The 14990-nt window shown below is 34.4% G+C and overlaps 1 long non-coding RNA gene across 1 annotated transcript; it reads right to left on the bottom strand.

Moving 5' to 3' along the window:
• Window positions 1–501: 501 nt before the first annotated feature.
• Window positions 502–3542, bottom strand: LOC122792470. The gene is made up of 3 exons (XR_006363315.1): window positions 3474–3542; window positions 1310–1419; window positions 502–1199 (listed from the first exon to the last, which is right to left on the bottom strand). It is a non-coding gene; the product is annotated as an uncharacterized LOC122792470 (long non-coding RNA).
• Window positions 3543–14990: the final 11448 nt, after the last annotated feature.

The following is a 14990-nucleotide window of genomic DNA, read 5'->3' as shown; positions in this document are numbered from 1 at the left end:
CCAAACCACCATGAGCATCTTAAAACTAATGCATTCAGACTTAAAACAAGTTATTTTTCTTTTGGCTTTTCCCGGTTAGGGGTCGCCACAGCAGAACTCTGGTCCGTTAATGATTGGCAGTAGATTTTTATGGTGCCGAGGTGTCAGCCCGACGCCCAACCTTTAACGAAGGTACTCCCATTCAAGCATGTCTTTTGAATGCCACTCGACCGCAGGGAGGACATGCAGACTCCACACAGAAGGTGCTCCAGCCGAGAATTGAATGGGAGAACCTCATGCTGTGAGGCAACAATGCTACCGCTGCACCATTCAGACTTAAAACAAGTAAATTTGTTTAATACAAAGAAAACAAATTAAGATTTTATTTTCCAAATATATAAAAAAGGTTGTTTTAATTTAAAAAGTGCTAACCATTGTCTTGAAACATTTTTTTTGGGAATTATATCTGAAAACCAATGCAACCAGACTAAAACCAAGTTTTTTTTTTTTTAGCTGCAATGCAAAAGATAAGCCCTTTTATCTAAAATGGTAGGACATTTTGCTTGAATTTAACATTCATTGCTGGTTTAAATGGCTTGAAATGAGACAAAATACTCTGGAATTTACAGAGAAAAGTATACTATACTACAAATTGACTGGCTGCTTAAATTCTTTATCCAGAGGCATGTATGGCAAAACAACATGTAAAAGCAAGGCCATTGCTCTGTGAAAATGAGAATGTCAGCATATGCAATATATCAAATACTGTGATCTTATGAATAGACAAGCAGCAAACTAAACCAACACCCTGCCAAACAATTAATGATGAAATCAAATTTGAAGTTTGTTATGCTTTGTACTACAAGAGACACAATCATGACTGGGAATGAAAAAAGGTTCGGTGCATTTCTACTTAGCAAGGAACTTTTTCCACACAGCCATAGCTTTTCTATATGAAGAGGTCACGTCACGGTCATTGATAGCATCTGACAGTACTTCAGTCTGCAGCACAGACAGAAATGTCACAATGCACTTAGGATATGTAAGGTAAAATGTGTAATAACATGCCATGAGATATATCACACTTTCATAAATGTCCTCATTTGGGAAGGTCATCAAAGGCATGGTTCCAATGGCAGTAAGCAGCTGGTTTCACCAACAATCACAACAGGGCTGAAGAATGGCCTTGACTGAATAAAGGTGTTGGGGTCTTCTTTACACTGACAAAAACAAGGACAAAAATAAAAAAAAGATTATGACCACAAAAACAATTGATTGTAATTTATGCTAAAGTAATATATACATTGTCAAAAATTCACAAATTTCTTACCTCAAGGATGTGAAGCATAGCCTCACTTGCATCTAACCTCTTGGATGGAGGAGCCATAGGTGATGGAAACATGTCTGGTAAAGCATTCATCAAGGCATTTGAGTGATCCACTGTTAAAAGCAAAAACAGACATCTGATTATCTGTGGCCTATTGTTTTCCAAACCACAGGGTAGTTCAGATTTTTTGTATACACTTAGGGGGTTGTGATGCCAAGGTACAGGAAATTTTAAATTGTGATACAATGTCAATAAAAGTATTGAAATTCAATACCATTTTCTATACTCAACACAGTACATATAAATCAAAGTGTATTTACATTACAGTTTTTCTTGCAGTCAGTAAAGTCTTTTCAGTGATAAAGAAACACTTTGAGACCTATGCAAAGTTTAATTTTTTGATACGTTTGAGATAATTATTGTGTGGTGGTGGCCCAGTCTCAGTAATCAAAACTGAACTGGAAGTTTTATGTTGTAGAGTAGATACCATGAAAAAATGAATTGAGATACATGATCAAATCGATACTTTCCATAAGTTTGACAACCCTATAGTAGGAGGTACTTATTATCCATACTCAGAATGTTAGCTACAGTATGCAGTATAAGCCCAAGTTTGCAGAAGCAAACAAGAACGTGTTAGAAAATAAGAGCTAATAATTAGCTTTTTCCCAGCAATGATGGCTTCATGAGTTTTCTGAATACTGCATAAAACTGTGCCTTCTCATAAAAGCTCCCCCAGCATGACTGCAGATCAGTTAAGCAAAAGTTCCCTCAATCAAGGATCCATTGGAGCTCATCCATAAGCTGACATACACACACGGCCAAAGAGAGAGACTGCAATGACACACATATATAAAAGTTATAGTTGGGTATGTAAGGATTAGCTAGAAGAGCTCAAACGTTTTAAATTTTGTTGTGGGTATTCAAAAATAAGACATTTTGCATCTTTCATTCTGCATTCATTAATATTGTGACTCAAAGAAAATTAAACAGGTACTTGTGCGCGAAGTGGGTAACAAGTCAGTCACAAATTTCTTGTAGTATAATTCCAAATTTCCGATTGATTTATGGAAAGTCGATGCAAAATCTGTATGGAATCAAGCCTTTTTATTAAAATTCAACAAACAAAGCAGTAATACAGATGAGCGCTTTCACTAAAGTTTAGCTTCTTCAGATCTTTACAAAAAACGGTGTAGTTCCACCCCTTATATAGTGATACAATTAATTTTCAATTAAAGCAATTATATACAATTAAACAATTAAATAAATGACGTAGTTCATAATCTTAAAAGAGCCAGTATAAATTCAGATATATCATAAAAGAGTTTTTACAAACAGGAATCACTGTCAATAGCCCTTGAATGCATTCCTGCTTCTTAGTAACATCGGAGTCAATCTCATTTAATAGCATTGCATCCAGAAATTAATAGATGCAGACACATGTTGGCCCGATTTACATATAAACCACCTCCTAACACCTGTGTCAGATTTATATATTGGTGGGCAAGTATATGGTAGTGCATTGGGAAATGAGAATAGCAGACTATTGACATACATACTGAGCTCCACTGGGTACAGATTAGTATTGCAGCATTGGCTAGTACTCTATGAGACTCTTTGCCTTTACAGTGAGTTTGTGACTGCATGGGTACTGGAAGTCATCCCCAAATACTCTGTTAATGGAAATCATGCTTGTCACTGTATTTCTGATTAATCAGCAGTGAAGATCTTTGGAAAGGGTGTAGTCTCCTACTTGTCCAGCACGCTGCTTTTCAAAAAAGATGTTTCTCGACTGCTCCATCTCTGTGTCTGTGTATAAGCCAAACTGTGGGTTGAGAAGCTGTACAGTTTTGTTGATACCATGCTGGTCTCTTGGCTTTGAAGAATGGTGGGTGGATGGAGATGGATGAGGGCTAAGAGAGGGGCTGAAATGATAGATTCCAGAGGAGGTACCTGGTTTACACAGGTCTGATTCTTTGCCCTGTATATGAGCAACATATATTTAATGGTAATTATAAGGCAATGAACACTGACTATAAGAACAAAGAAACATAAAAAATATAGTCTTTAAATGTATAATGGTCATGAAATGATTATTTGATAACAGAGCATACTGCATAGTTATATTAAAGGTTGTCTCTTGAACATTTGTCAAAAATATGATTACCTCACTTTCACCATGAGTAAGTCTCCAAATGGTTCTCCTTCTGAAAAAGTGCTCAGGGCCAGGAACGTGATCATGTAAATCCTCCTTAGAGTGGCTAGGCAGCATGTCTGTTGTTATATTAGCAGCTGAAAATGCATTAACTCACACAGTAAATGATCAAGCAACTTATTATTTTCAAAAACTTCATTTAAAACTGAAGTTTTATAGTAATGCACATAACAGCCAACATTCTGAGACATCTTTATACAACTTCTGTTAAGGTGACATTTGCATCAATGAATAAAAGAAGTATAATGTGTCATGGAATGCAAAATCATTTCACCCAAATGATCACTTCAGTAATGTCTCCAGAAATGCACAAGCACTAAAATCAAAATTTCACAAAAGACAAGGAAAGTCATTACACCTTACAACCTTGTCATCTGAAAGAGACAAAAATGTTGCTCATATCTGGCATGGAAACAGCTCAGTAAACAACTCTGTACTTGATTTATAAATGTAGAAAACCTGCACTGTCAGTTCTAAAGCTGAGCTGGATTTCTTGAGTTATTGCAAGCTAACAGTCGACTTTACCAATTAACACCTAGGTGGACCCAGTGGCATACATAGACTGCACTCTTTGAGTTTGCCACCCCTCATCCCTCCCCCTCACAAAATAAAACATACCTTATGTGTGGAGCTTTCTGATCATATCTGTCAGTCCACAAACATTTAAAACATAAAAGAGAAGCCAAGTTCTCCAGATTGTGCAGAATGCTCCACAATCAAACCTAAACAAACCACTGCTCCACCTTGAACAGCTTTGGCTCTGTTAAACAGCTTTTGATTGGTCTGTATACTGAAATTACTGCCAATTTGCATCAGCCCCCCCCCCCCCGGAGCAGCCCCTCTTGTGGCAACCCCTAACCTCCAAAGCAGCCCCCTACCTAGCCATTCCATTATTCATGATCACTTCAGTAATGTCTCCAGGTATGCACAAGCACTAAAATCAAAATTTCACAAAAGCATACCACAAAAGACAAGGAAAGTCATTACACCTTACTTGGCTATTTCTCCCCAGTTACCATAAACACTCTTCAAACCTATTGCATACTGATTTCTTATTTACTTCTACAATGGTTACAGATATTGAAATAAAATGTCACAAATGTTGATAGCCATTTGCTAAACAAACAATACAGTCTCACAATGACAATGGACTTTTCATAACCAGTAAACGTCTCTGTCTTGAAACTCATTGAAACAGCATTAAAACTCATATTCAAAGGAAGTGCATCTGGCCAGTGGATGAGTGCATTTACCTTTGGGCTGCTTTCAAAGAATAGGCTCCTTGCACACATTTTTAGGGCCATGTGTACATGTGTGTGTTCTTCAGTTCACCTTCCTGATTGTATTATATTATAGTCCTTGTATAATACAGCACCACTTGTTAGAATGTGTATCAGTCAATAAGCACAATCTCTGAGGGGTGTGGCCAAGATGCTGACAGACTAGTAACAGATTTCTCCTGCTCTGCTATATATTTTTTTTATTTCTAACAGGAAATTATATTACTATGTTATTATATTCATTTTTAACAAATATTACTTTTTTATTTTGAAGTCTCTTGAAGAATAATATCATATTTTTGTATACTGATATTTTCCTGTCAAAATTTCATCTTGAAAATCTCTTCACTTACAATTCAGAATGAGACACATAAAAATAAGCTCTCAGGACTCATCTTTCAAAAAGGATATACAATTTTTCTCAGTAGCATACAAGAGCTTTCTCTGAAGATGGACAAGGTGGACAACAAAATAGATACTTTTAAAGAGAAATGTTCCCAACAAATGGAACTAATGCAGAAATCGTTAAACCAACAGAGAACTCAGATTTTGGGGATATAGGAAGCCTTAAATGACATTGGAGGAAGGCTATATGATGATGAACATAATATAGAATTTTTACTGAAGCAAAACGCCTTACATCTAGATAAAATAGATAATCTAGAAAACAGATCTTGGAGAAATAATATTAGGATCTTTGGTTTACCTGAAGGAATTGAAAGAGACAATATGACAAACTTTTTAACATCTTGGTTTCCTAAAGTCCTGAGTCTTCCGGAAGCTATGTCATGTGACATTGAGAAAGCACATAGGTCTCTAGCTGCTGCTGCTTCTTCTAGAAAGAACTTAGCTCTGAGATCCACTATTGTAAGATTTTTGTCTACACAAGATAAAGAACTGATCTTAAAAACGTCTCGGACAAAGTGTCCTATTATAGTACAGGACAAAACAATAAGATCTGACAATGAATATTCCTTTCTTGTGATGTCCAAGAAGAAATGCTTTTTTACCTTTAATAAAGGAAATTAAAAAAGACAGATTAAACTCCACTTGCTTTTTCCTAGACAGATTGAATATATTCCCTTCAGATAAAACTAAAATGTTTGAAGATATGGACAGTGCCATAATATTCTTGAAATAAAAAAATATGTATTAGCTCAGTTAGAGGATATGGAGTGGGATAGCAGCTTATTGAAGAGACAAGCTGAAAGGAATAACTGGAAAATGAATGAAAAAAAGAAGGTAAAAGAAACATGACAATTCATTCTCATGCACTAATTACTATTTATACAATGTTGCTTATTCAGTCATTACACACCTTTTTCTCATTATGAGTCTATTTAAACAGAAGTTCAGATGCGTACTATACTATGGTAATCTATTTATTTATATATACTTGTGTATATATATATATATATATATATATATATATATATATATATATATATATTTGTTTTGGTTAGATATATATACAGTAAACAAACTGTACAACTTCTAAAGATTTTTTGTCACATAGTACAGATGTTCGTCAGATTTATTACATGCCATATATTTATAAGATTATGAGACATTTGAGATATTGAGATTGTGATTTGAATATGGTTGGTGTTCCTTGTGTGTGTGCTGACATTGCAGCTGGATGATGTGTAAGGTATCTGCAGTATGCAGACTTTGTGTGCTTTAGTCTGAGATTGTGGTGTATGGATCTCTTGCATGTTTTGGATTGAGGAGAGAACTGTTTATTACAGTTCAAAGAAATGATTGTTCTGATTCACCCCTTTCTCTTTTGATTTGTGAGCTTACATGGTTTGATTTTTCTGACTTTTATGCACTGATGTTTGGTAGAATTATATATTTGCATTATCAGTTGTTGATTGTGACTGTTTAGGTTCCTAGGAGTGACTACATTGTTCTGGGTTGGCTGTGCCAGTTGTTTGGCAATCTTACTTGAGTATGTGGGCTGTCAGTGTGCGTGCATGCTATGAGAAGCACTTAAGGATCTCTTTCCTTGTTTTGTGGGAATTTCTTGCTCATTTGTTGCCACCATAGTCATGAGAATGATGGACAAAATTTTGTTTTAAGTTCTGGTTCTTGCACAGGTATTTGGTGATTGTAGTTGGGAAAGTGTGACCTTTGAACCTGAAGTTACATTGTGTTGGCTTGATTATGTCAGTCAGGTTTAAAGGTGCAGTAGTCTCATTATTCCATTTTTAAATAGGGGTTGGCTTGTACTCATTCTTGACATTCATTGATGTTTTAAATATGTGTAATGAAGTTGTTTACTTGGTGATTTGCTTGACTGCTACATGATACTTCAAACATGATTTGTTGTCTTAACTCCTCACATATACAGTGGCAAGTGCTATCCAGGTCCTGTTCAACATATAAACCCTGGTGACTTCCTTTTGAATACATAAATAAATATGCTAATGTTTCATAGATACACATGAATATTCAGTTGATATGGTTAACATATCAAAAGGGGATGTTGTCTACATGATAGTAATGGCTCAGAAAAAAATGGACAGTTTTTAATTATGGGTCTTATAAACTTAAGCATTTTTGGAATAGGGGATTTGTGTAAGCTTGCCTTTTATGAGGCTATGAACTCTGAAACAAATTTGTATGCCACTGTTTTCTGACCTCAGCTCTCTCAGAATTGAATAAAAATCATGGATTACATGACTAATGAATTGAGGGTATGGTGTGGAATTCCTGGCATTCTGCTGGGGTCTGGACAGATGTGAGGTACGTAGTATAGCCAAGTAGTTATTCTTTTTATTCCCTAATGGCATTTTGTTTCATTTTAATTAAGTCTGTCATGATATGTGTGAGATGTGGGCATTTAAGGCAATTGTGAGGAAATGATTCATGTTTCTTATTTGTAAAGTGGGTTTCATCACAAATATTAATTGAGTAAGGCTGTTTCATCTTCATTATAATAGTTATGACTGATTGCTACATAATTTCCAAACTTTTAATATTACATTGTTAGTTACTTAATAATATATGGAATTTTTGTATTACTCTTAACATACATTTAAACTGAAACATTTACTTTGAATATATGTTTATATTTTTTAATTGGTTATGTAAATTATCACTCTTTTGTGACTGTAATCTAGATAGTACTGAAGAACAAAAAATTTGAGCTCTAACTTAACAAACTATATGCAGATAATAATAAACAAGTACAGTGTGTTGCATTAGAAATATGTCATTATGATGTTTTTATTTATTTGATATATTTTATATAATACATTGAATAAGTGTTTGCTTACTTTTTCCTGGACAAGGATAATTAATACATATTTACAGCTATTATACTACTTTTTGTCATTAACATTTATACTTCACTTTTTATATACGAGAAGTTTTTTTTTTTTAGTTATTATTTGGATTGTTCTAGGTCAAAGGAGAAATCAGTACAATTAAGACTATAATTCTTTCATAATTATAAAAATAGATACACAATGTTTTAAGTATTATCTAAACTCTACTCCATAGTCATATGACATGTTAATTACTCTGATCAAGACCAGAGTGTACGAAATGCTTGGTGGGTTGAAAAAGTAAGGCAATGTATTTTGTTCTTATGGAATACATAACTATTAATGTCTTATGTGCAACATTCTCATTATTATTTGGTAAATGCTATCTCATACAGTGTTTTTGATAGTTGCTTACAGTTTTCATGTTATAGTTTTTCAAGATACTCTTGTTAAAGTAATGCTGTGTCTTTTCATGGTATGTGGTCAAAAATTCATTATAATAGAATTGGAGGACTTTGAATAAGCTCTTGGAGTTTCATCTTATATATGTACAACTCGAGGTGCTTTCTTGCTATGCAAAACTAGAGTTCAAACAATGAATATTAATGGAAGCAAAGCATTAATTCAAATAAGGTGTTACATTAGAAAATTATAATTTGCTACTTTATTGTTAGAATATAGCATTATCAGAAATAACAAACACGTGTATGGGCTTACATGTATAAATAATATAAATAAAGTCCTGTTACTTTGCAAACATGAACAGATGAGGTAATTTGAAAATAAACTCATATTAAATTAAGTAGTTCTACTAGATTTGCCTTTCGAGGAAATTATCACTTTCCCTAAAAATGAGCATTGTGTGAGATAGAATACTAAACCAAAATAGCTAAATAGTCCTATAACACATTTGGCAAGCTGCTTCTTGTTTGTTCTCTGCTAAGGCTGTTCAGTTTATGATATGACTCCATTAGAACCTTTCTTAGAAGACACGGTAGTAGTAATGGTAGGTGGTAGTAATATGAGGTTGAAATTATGAGATTTGTAAGTATGATCCCCTGAAACTGTTTTTTTTTAATTTGCTAGATTACACACATACGGGAAGAGCCCATGTTAGGTGGCAAATGCCTTAGTACCTAAGAGTACTAGTGAGGAGTTGATTAATGGTTGACAACTCTGGACAGTAGCAAACATGCAGTTATAGTGTCACATAGATTAAGTATGATACATGCAGTTTTATTGTCAGGCTTCACTCTTCACCACACAGTATGGCCATAAAATAAATACTGAAATATGATATATCTGATATCACTCAGATATAAGTTATGAACGAGAGTACTGCAGGCCACAATTGCCATTTACTGAGGAGACAAGAGATATAATAACATTAGAATGTTTCACATGAATGTTAGACTATTTGTTTATAAGTTACATGAGAGAATTTTGTTGTCCCTTAGTAGAAATAATGTTGGTGAACTACAATAGAACTTTTAAAATACAGTTTATGTTTCTGCATTTTAGATAATGTTTCAAAACAAACTTCTTGAATTAAATTGTCAGTTGGACAGATACTATATTGGCAAAAAAGAGCTGCAAGTTATAGTCTATATGTATAAAAGTAATAGCTCTAAATAGTAATTAATATTTAAATGGCTATTGATTATACAGTCCACAATTTTATAAATATTCTAAATATATTTCAACACCTGATCAACAAATGTACCTCTGAATGAGTACTAATCTATAGCTGTTCAAATTTTCTGCCTGTAAATATAAGAAATTTACCTTCATGAACATGATGTACTAAAATATATTTATATACATTTTTTTGTTTCACTCATAATTTATCATTAGTATTAAGGAGTTAAATGTGTATGTATATAGAATATCCTGCTAATTTTAGCTTTCATAACTAATATGGAAAGTGATTTAACTTTACATTTTGTTTATTTTATACTTTATAGGTTAAGAAATATCATTGTAATTATAAGATAGTGGTGGTTGGGTTCTTGTCTTTGTTTCTTTTTGAATGGGTGAAATTGCATGGATAGATCTCCCATCCAAGCAGGGAGTTTTAGACTCAATGTGAGGTTTGAAGGACTTTGTAAATAAAGGTTTATAATTAAAGAAAACTACTTTATTGTTTTTGGTGTATATTAATATTTTTATACATGTATAGATCTTTTGTTAAGGAATATATAAATGTTTATGAATTGCAAATATTTAGAGGAGTGATTTAAAGATATACTCACTATATGGAATTTCCGGAAAATTTATTTATAAAAATCAATACTTCGGCTTCATTTCTTTTTTTAACTACATATCATTAAACATTAATGGCTTAAATAATGGTTGTAAGAAAGTATTTAAATATTTTTTTTAAGAATTTTTAATTCTCAGATAATTTTTCTGCAAGAGATTCACAGACTGCAAACTGAGATTGACAGACTTAATACTAAAACATATACTGTATTGTCTAGCTGGCATCATAATCAGGAAAGAAGAGATGTAACAATATTATGGAAAAACACTATAACTGCACCTAAGATAATTGCCTTTTATTAAGATGGTAAAGGGTTGCTATGTTTGGTAAGACTAGAAATTAATAGGAGGTATTACACCTTTGTCAATTTATATTGATTACCTGGAATAGGAATTAGGAGTGTTAAGAAACAAATGGAACAAATTGTACACATTATATGATAGCAGGTGTCTTTAACTGTATCTTAAAAGATGAAGATTCTAATTCCACTAGAAGGAGAACAATATCTGCACCTACTAAGGAACTAAAAAAATGTATTGACTTAATTAAAGTCAGAGAGATATACATGATTTTTCAGAACCAATTTTTCTTTTTTTACACACTACTTACATAGACATGGAACACAAGCAAGAGTTGACAGAGTGAATATATCTACTGGCTTAGTAAATAGATAAGACAGGGTTAAGATTGTAACATGTCCACTCTCTGACCATAATGGGATAACATTTCAATTAACATTAAAGCAAAATCTTAGAAATCTTATAAAATGTATACCTGCTTATATAACTAATTTGAAAGAATGTAAGGATTATTTCCAAAAAGAATATGAAAACTTTATATATATATATATATATATATATATATATATATATATATATATATATATATATATTTATATATATGTATATATATATATGATGCCTTAAAGGCATATTTATATGGCAAATTATATCTTGGTATACTTCAAAGAAAAAACAGTGGGATAAGGAATTGATAAAATTACAAAAACAAATTGATAAATTAAAACTAGATAGTCAAAAAACAGATACAGATATGCTAAAACAGACAAATCAACTGAATAGTAAATACCTAGATATCCCAAGTCATTAAACAGTGATCATTTTGGAAAGGATAAAAATGATTAATCATTCAGTTAATCCTAAGTATATGCATAAATTAGATATGAGAGCTAAAATATATAACAAAGCATTACATATTTAATTCTAAACATTTTATATTATTGTGTTAATACAGTCCTATGTTAACTGGTTACTAATCCACACAAATCACAGTTAATTCCTTCCTTCTTTTCTTACCATGACTCTCACCCCGGTGCTGGTTGCTTATGCCACCTGAGACTCAGCAGAGTGAACACAAGCCCAGACCCACTCAAATAGCATGTGATTCAACCCCTTACTGAAACAGTGACCACATAATGTATATAAATGTGAGTTTTTAGCAATTAAATAGTTACAGCTATATCTGTCTAACTGAAGTGAGCATGCTACTGGGGACCCTAATCTCTTATCTATTAATTGTTTACACACACACACACACACACACACACACACACACACACACACACACACACACACACACACACCCGACCAACCCTTGGTTTGTAGTATAGAGCTGTGCCTCCCTGCATTACTGTACACTCTAGCTAATTGTACATAGTGCCCCCTCAACTGTAACTGCTCCCCTTGTGACCTGTTCCTCAGTAATCATCAGGTCTACTGCTTCTAACTTTTTTCAAACCCTTTTTACACCTAACACTGCTCAAGCAAGGTGCTTACTCAAGTCTTTGTAGACTCCCACTTACCCTGCTGATCCTGCCAATGGAGATTGTTTTATTTTCCATCTTGCTATGGCTGGCATCTGGTGCAACCCTCTCCATTCACCCTGCAGGCTCACTCCACTTGCCTACCCTGCCACCAATTCACACCCGCCCCCACTATGCCTAAATTTATACCAACCAACCCACACCCACCCTGTATTCAACCAATCTACACCCTCCTAAATTAATCCAATCCAACTATTCTCACCTAGACACCTCCCCCAATCTATTCCAATATGCTTCTCATACACATCACTTTAATACTAGGATTACCTCTACTTACACTTCTTACAACCCCTCACAATATTATAAGCACCCATCCCCATATACATACCCCCACACTAGCACAGCCAACTGAGAAACCACTGCCCTCCATTCCAATAGCCCACTCTGTTTACAACAGTACCCCTATCTCACTAGCAAGGTTCACTTTCCTACCAGCCCACCAAACACCTCAAATATCTCTAAAATATGACAAAACCATCCATAAACTTATAAAAATGCTTAATCAAATTAGAACACAACTATTACAAAGTGGCAACATTCATCCTAACCCAGTACCCTCTACCCATTCATTCAACCCTAATAGCCAACTCCATCCCCCCAACCTAAATAGAAACAATTCAGACCTCGTAATACTTAACATGAATCTAAGAAGCATCCTTAACTAAACACATGAACTTCATGTTACCCTAACCCTCTACCAACCCAACATTGTCCTGTTAACCAAAACTTGGCTAAATCCAGACATCAATGACAATGAAATAACATCCCCTGGCTATAACATATACAGAAAAGATATCCAAGAAAAAAGAGGAGGGGGAGAAGCCATCCTTCACAAAAACACACTATCACTTGTCCTACTGAACACTGACACCCCCTTATTACAAAATGCTGAACTAATATTAAGCAAACTCTATCTCAATACAAAAACTCATATAAATATTAGAGGCATTTACATCCCACCTGGCCAAAATATTCCCACAATGTAGAATATATTACAATGGTCATCTAGCACCCTTCCTCAAGAAACTATTATAGCTGCGGACTTTAATTTAGTATGTCTGTGATGTAGCTACCCCTACTAATGATATCAATCTCCATGGCTACTCACAACTAATCAAACCCCCCTATCAGAATTGACAAAAAAAAATGAAGAGTCACTACTAAACTGGATCTTAACTAGTCACCCCAACCCCACACAGATCTCTGGCTGTCTGCCAGACAGCCTCAGTGATCACCTTCCAAGCTTTATTCGCAAACAACTATTAAACCCTTCTAAAATCCCAAAAAACAATCAAATCAGCAAAACCAAAAACTTCAATGGTCTGGAGTTTACTACCTTAGAGAAATTGTAACTGGAACCCAGTAAACTTTCTCCCTCTAGATGAAGCAGTATATTACTTTAACTCCACCTTCATCACTATCCTAAATAAACTAGCTCCATCCAGAACCTTGCATAACAAACCTAACTATACTTCCTGGCTTACTAAATCAACCAGATCTCTACTAAAAATTAGAGACAAAGTCTGGGAAAAAATGAACCACAGAAAAAAAACACCACAAACCATCAAAAATACCTACAACTTAGAAACTCAGTAAAAAAAAAAAAAAAAACAGATCAGGCAAGACAAAAAAGACTACTATAATAACATCCAAATAAAACATCAGAAAAATCCCCAAAAATTTTGGTCCACCATTAATAAAATACTGCATCCAAGCCAAACTACCACCACAGCCCCAAACGTATCCAATACCAATGACGACTTTCCAACCCAGTTTAACAAATACGTCACAGAATCCATCCATTTTAAACCTTATAAATACTAACTTCTCTTCCACCCCCCACTACTCCCACTAAGTGACAACCCTAATGGCTTTCAATTCCAACTAGTCCCTATTGCTATTGTAAAAAAAATCTTAAAAAACTCAAGACAACTACTATAGCCACAGATAACCTTCCAGTAGAATATCTGAAAGTCGCCGCTGATGCCATCTCAGTCCCCATTGCCATCCTAATTAACCATTTTATCACATAAATTAAAACACCTAAAGTTTGGAAAATAGCACACATAATCCCACTTTGCAAAGGTGGTAACTCTACAGATTTAACCAACTATCCTCCCATAGCCATACTGCCCCCCTTTCAAAAATCTTGGAAAAATCCATTCATACACAACTGCTAGAATACCTATTAACAAACAATCTCCTAATGCCCACCCAACATGGCTTCTGACCTAATCATAGTGCCACCACAGCACTAATGTGTTTTACCAATACTGTTAACTTACTTCATTCTGAAGGTAATCTAGTCTCCTCAACCCTTCTAGACCTGCCAAAGATATTTGACACAGTATCCCATTACAAACTCTTACAAGCCTAAATTGATTTAAGCCTCAGCCAGACAGCAATAGCCTGGTTTAAAGTCTATCTGTACAGCCATCAACAGGCAGTATTATGGCAACAAGACTTCTCTCCTCTTCTTCCTGTAAATGTAGGAGTCCCACAAGGTTCTATCCTAGGGCAACTCGTCTTCACAGTCTTCACTAACGAACTTCATACAGCTACAAAACATTCCACACTCATACAATATGCAGATGATTCAACTCTTATATGTGCCGATCCTTCCCTCCAACAACTAGAGCAACTCACTCAACAGTCATTTTTAGCTATATAAACTTGGCTAACTAAATATGTTGCAATAAGATTGCAAAATTCACTACAGGTGCTAACTATAGATCTCACCACTGTCACTCTCTCAGACAACTTTCATGGCTGGAATTCCCCTCATTGCTAAAATACAATCAGCTCAAAATA

This window comes from Protopterus annectens, chromosome 1.part2, assembly GCF_019279795.1.
Source record: "Protopterus annectens isolate FY-2018-M chromosome 1.part2, PAN1.0, whole genome shotgun sequence".
Lineage (NCBI taxonomy): Eukaryota > Metazoa > Chordata > Ceratodontiformes > Protopteridae > Protopterus > Protopterus annectens.
This window is presented reverse-complemented; position numbering and strand designations above follow the sequence as displayed.